Raw genomic sequence first — 5,897 nt, 5'->3', positions numbered from 1 at the left:
TTCACCCAACAAAACAAAATGTGAGGGTTTTTTTTGTTTCCATTTTATCAGGTGAAAAAATTAAGGCACAGAAAAGTGACAGTGAGCCACTTGCTTAAGGTCACACACCCAGAGAAGTGTGGCAATTCCACCCAAGTTCATAATTCCTCAGCTCATTCCAGAAACCATTCATGCCAACAATGGCCTCTGACCCCTTAGCCCAGCTCTATATATAAACACCACAGTACTGGTTCTGAGTGGAGCAGAATGCAGTAGGTCACCTGTGCCCCTGTCCTTGTCATCCTCACAACACAGCATGACAACTTAGCACATCTTTTTTTTTTTTTTTTGAGTTGGAGTCTTACTCTGTCGCCCAGACTGGAGTGCAGTGGCTGCTCCCGGCCACTGCAGCCTCGACCTGCTGGGCTCCGGTGATCCTTCCGCCTCAGCCTTCCAAGTAGCTGGAACTACAGGCGCGCGCTACCACGCCCGGCTAATTTTTTTATTTATTGTAGAGATTAGGTCTCACCAAGTTGCCCAGGTGGGTCTCAAACCTGCGGGCTCAGGCAATCCACTCACCTCAGCCTCTCAAAGCGCAGGATTACAGGCTGAGTCACCGAGCCCGGCTAGCACATCTTATCTTCTACAGAAGACCCGAAGAATGTCTCTATTCACCTGTTCCTGGTTACTGCCACACTTAACACATGCTCTAAAATGGGAGGTCTCTGGTTTGTAACTTACGCTAAGCAGGGAGCTACTCCCTTTGTTTCTCCTGGTGGAAAAACTCATAGGAGCCACGGGTCGCTGAGCCAACCCATCAACACTCAGCTACTGCTAAGAAGATGATCTGGGGCTTTTTTTTTTTTTTGAGTCAGGGTTTCATTCTATCACCCAGGCTGGAGTGCAGAGGGATGATTATGGCTCACCACAGCCTTGACCTCCTGGGCTGAGGCAATCCTTTTACCTCGGCCTCCCAAGTAACTGGGACTACAAGTGCAGGTCACCACTCACAGCTAGTTTTTAAAAATTTTTCTGTAGAGATGAGGTCTTTTATCTTGCCTAGACTGGTCTTGAACTCCTGGGCTCAAATGATCCTCCTCTTTGGGCTCTCAAAGTGCTGGGATTTCAGGCATGAGCCACCATGCCCACCCTTCATTTTAAAAATACATTGGTCTCATACAGAGATGAGCCTCAATTATCATGTGATAGATTTAATTGCCATAAAGAACAGGGGCTGACAGAGGGTTGAGGAGGCACAACCATCCCTGGTCACCCTACACTGACTCTGTGGCTGCACCTCTATCTCTATTCAGCTCAGCACTATGGTCACTCCATTCAAAAAAAGGAGAATCCTCAGCAATCTTCATCTCGGTCACCATGGAGACATCTGGTACCGTAGGCAGAAGCGAGAGGGAACTGAGGGACCCAGTGGCCACCTGGCACTGGTGAGGCCTGTCTGAGGAGAGCACTGGGCAGAACCCGTGATTGTTACTCTGTCCTCAGCAACTGTGGTTTTTTCTAATTAAAGAGAAACAGTGACAAAGGCCTTCTACTCCACAGTCTTCATATAAGAGGATCTGCACCTAGGACTGATCAGTCCTGTAGTTCTGAGACTGTGGGAGAAAGCTTGAGGAGTCACTGGAGATTCCCACCCCTACATGTCCCTTCTCACTGGGACGTCATCCTTCCCACAAGGTGTCCCTGCTATGCCTTTGTCATTACTACAACAGGCTTTGGGTTCTGTGGACTCCTAGGTACTAATCCTATCCCCCACCAGATGCCCCAGTTATTCCTGAGGCTTATGGAGTCCCTTGCAAGGCTCTCTCCTAGCTCAGTGCAGCAGGAGTGAGAGGGCCAACAGGTGCCCTGAGACCCACTCCTTGAGGGATCCCAGTGCCTGCATTTGCCTCCAAATTCCAAGGAGAGAATTGGTTTCCTAATTGGCACCAACAATCTGAGGTCAAGTTCCCTGGGACCCAGCCAGAGATGGGGCTTTGAGTGCAGCAGCTTTGGAGGGGATGACTGCAAAAGACCTGTGACAAAATGAGGGGAGTGTATGCAATAATTATTTATGATCTAGAAAGCTAATAGCAATTTAAAATAAAAAATGTGTAAATTGAAAAAATAGTATGTTATTCATTTTAATAGTCAATATTGCTTACTAATGAGACATGTGGACCCGTTGGGCACTGCACAACTTCTCAAACCTTGGAATCAGGTTGGATACAGCCATCCTTATTTCCTATTTCACATGCATTTTTTCAGAAGTTCTTGATTTTATCACAGCAATTCTGAAAACAGATTTTAAAACATGATGTAATTGAATGCAATGCTGTATCGTCTGATGCTGAAACTATAAAATTCCTTGAACCAATATTTACGACCACTAGATGTCACTGCACATTATTCAAACTTTTATCTTTCACAAAATGAGTTTGCTCAGTGACTGCTCTCAGAGCCCTTGGCATTCACTTTGGGAACCACAGTCATAGGCTGTCCTAAGGAGAAGACAAAGGATGTGGGGACATTATCAAGGGTGAGGGGTCCATAGAAAGTATCAGATGATCTCCTTAGGGATCAGGAGAGGTCATCCCACCTTAAGGCTCATGATGTTGTCTCAGATAAAAGCAGGTGGATGCTCGCCAGTGGTCCATCACTGCAGCCCTGTGGGACAGATTTCTTCTTGTTGATAGAATAAAAACCAAGTGGCAACTGCATCATTCTAGAGCCAAGAGGAAAAAGACAAATGTCAGATGGAGGAGCTGTTGGTCAATTTCAGAGAAATCACATGGTGAGGTGCACTAACTGGAGGAAGGAATTGTTTGTGCTATGAAATTTAAAACCCTCATGGTGAGAGGTAAGTGGACAGGAGGGAAGTACAGAGCAACCCTTGAGATTGTGTGTGTGTGTCAGAGAGGGAGAGGGAGAGAGGAGTGAGATTACCTGTAGCAAGACCAATTGATTTCTGGTTGGATTGCAGTGGATGGAGACAGGGACTGCCTGGGGTGGGAGGTCATGCCCATCCTTTCTTCCCTATCTTTCCTCCAAACATCCTTCCTCACTGTAGCAAGATTTCTCCATCCCACTAACCAATGCTTCTTGACCCTGGACCTCTTTTTCGTCCTTGAATCTATGTAATAAAAACCAGCACAAAAACAAAAGACAAAAGTTAGCCAAATACTGAAAGTAACATCACTTCAAGTCACTAGTGTTCCCGGCTTTCTCTACTGCTGTCCAGTATGGTTGGCATGCATCAGGACACTTGAAAAAATGTTCCTGATACCTTCCTCAATTCCAGCCCCATTTCAAGGGTTCCTCTGTTGAGTTCTGCTGGACTCTGACTCTTTCTGCTGCATCCCCAACACCTGCACCCTCCATAGTGATGCAATAACACCATCCCTTCAGCATGTGCTGAGACCTACTGTGTGTCAATTCTTCTCCAAGAGAGTAAAAGGCAAACAAATGTGCACTTTCCTGAAGCTAGTCCACCCCGAGAAGGGGCGAGAGAGACACACACCTGCCAGTAACACAGGGTGGTGATCTTGCTGCAGCCAGAGCTTATAGAGTACAGGAGAGAGGAAGTCAGTTCCCTTTGGGAGATATTGTGCAAGCCTGAAGGAAGATGACACTGGACCTGGGCCTACAGAATTACTGGTACTAGGTTGGATGGAAAGAAGAACATAGACAAAGTGATGTGCAGGAGCTTGGACCATGATGTGCCCTGTGTGGGAACCACAAGCATCCATGGAGAATGCTCCCTGGGCTCCTGAGGCCAGGTCAGCCTCAGGATGAGTGAATCAGGAGGGTCATGGGAAAGGGAAAACGGGTGGGAAATTAAGGGGAAGATACTGACAGTTTCCTAGCAAGTCTCGTTCTCCAGTTTATCACCTGGAAAGGCAGGAAGGTACAAGGTGGAAGAGAGAGGGATGGGAGTGGACTTGCTGAATACACATGCTTCTGTGAATGTGACTTTTGGAGGTTGTTATTATGTTTTGCATATTTAAAACCAAAATTAATTTTTGGAAAAAGAGATTGCTAAAAATCAAAAGCAAAATGAAACAAATGAATCTAACTATGGAGTGGATTGATGAATAGCCACATGGCAGGAGGTGGATTCAGTACCTGCTTCCTGCACTTGAGTCAGAACTGCATTGGTCTGGACAGGTCTCCCAGGGGTTAACACTAATGCAATCACCTCACACGAATCCTATCTTGACCTCTGCTTCTCAGCGGACCTGGACTTACAAGTGGATTTACCAGCAGAAGTTATATTTCACTGTATTTAACATTCTAATCACAGCATATAATTTCATACATCAAAAGGGGTAAATTGTATTTTTTAATTATTTGGGTCTCTCAGTCTTCTGTATATTTAGCCTGTTGATTTTTTTAAAATGTATGTAAGTAACTTGGCTAATGCAGTAAATTGATGTATTTTGTTCTGCCATAAATTTCTTTCTTTTTTTTTTTTAGTTTTTTTAAAATTTTATTTCAAGGATATGGTGTATAATTCAGGTTAGGTATATAAATGTTCATTATGTAGATACCCTTGTTGATGAGGTGTGCCCCTCCCTCCCCTGGCAGTTTCCCTCAACTGCCAGTCCCACCCCCCAAACCCCTGGCAGTTTCCCACTACTACCAATTCCTTTCTTATAGTATTATGATAATTGTTCAAGACCCGCTTATGAGTGAGAACATATGGTACTCTGTTCTTTGTTTCTGTGATAGATCACTGAGTATGATAGACTAAATCCACTCAAGTTGCTGCAAAGTTCACGTTTGTTCTTCTTTACGGCTGCATAATATTCCATTGTGTATATGTACCACATTTTAAAAATCCAGTCCAGCATTGATGGGCAGTATGGTTGGTTCCATGTTTTTGCTATTGTGAATAGACAGTCATAAATTTCTAACAATATAAGTTGCCTTAAAATGTGCATTTGTCAACTCTTGAAGAAGTTTCAAATCTTTAGGGCAATTATGATCTCTTGTTCCACTTGACCCAGTCACCCATGAAGATATGTGACATATCAACTCTGGACTGAGAGAGGTAGAGGAGAAAGGCATTGATCTTTCACAGTGAGAGCTCCTTTTGTAGACATGACCGTGTCTACATTTCAGAGGAGTGTCCTGAACTTCCTGCCTCTCCGGAGCTCCACGCAGTCCTTGAAGCACTCGCCTTCCTTCTCCGCAAGTAGCTGAACAGTTCCTCGTGGTCATCCGTGGGGCCCCATTCCTCTAGACCCAGGCTTCCCATGCTCACCAGGTCCCATTGAGGGCCTGGCACCACAGTGGGTGATTAAGAAAACCAGGCGTGGATGCTTCATCCCCTCCCCTTCTCCTAACTGGCCAATCTTCACATTTAGAAATGAGGAAAACCTTGGATGTTGGTGTTGGAAAGAACAGAAATGGAAACCTTTGTTCAGTTCCCCAAACTATGAAGACCCCATTTGGAGTTCCAGCAGATCCTGGGGAATCTGATGATTGAATCCCTCCCATGTTTCCTAAACCCTACATGTACTAGTTGCTGTTCCAGAGGTGGGCAACTAATGTGTCCAGTCCCCAAGGAACTTAGAATCCACTGACAGGCAAACAAGCATGAAGCTGAGGATGCTACTGTGATGCTCTCACTGTCAGGCCAACAGAGGGTAGAAAAGGGGTGATTAATTCTGCCTAAAGAGTTGGATGAGTTCTTCTTAGGAGGTGATATTCCAGATTATTCTTGTAAATCGACTCCAGCTATTCAAGGTGGGAAATGATGAGAGGAGCGCCAGACAGAGGGACAAGCATGGACACAATCCTAGGGGTATAAATATGCTCAGAATCGAGTATTAATGAGAAATCTGCAGTCATGAACCTCCTGTTATTGTGAAAAATAATCTTTTTACAGGAAGGAAGGAATGTCAAGAGGGATGATA

The sequence above is a fragment of the Carlito syrichta genome, unplaced genomic scaffold, assembly GCF_000164805.1.
Source record: "Carlito syrichta isolate Samal-C Ts95f unplaced genomic scaffold, Tarsius_syrichta-2.0.1 Scaffold121439, whole genome shotgun sequence".
Taxonomy (NCBI): domain Eukaryota; kingdom Metazoa; phylum Chordata; class Mammalia; order Primates; family Tarsiidae; genus Carlito; species Carlito syrichta.
Note: the sequence above shows the minus strand (reverse complement) of the source record.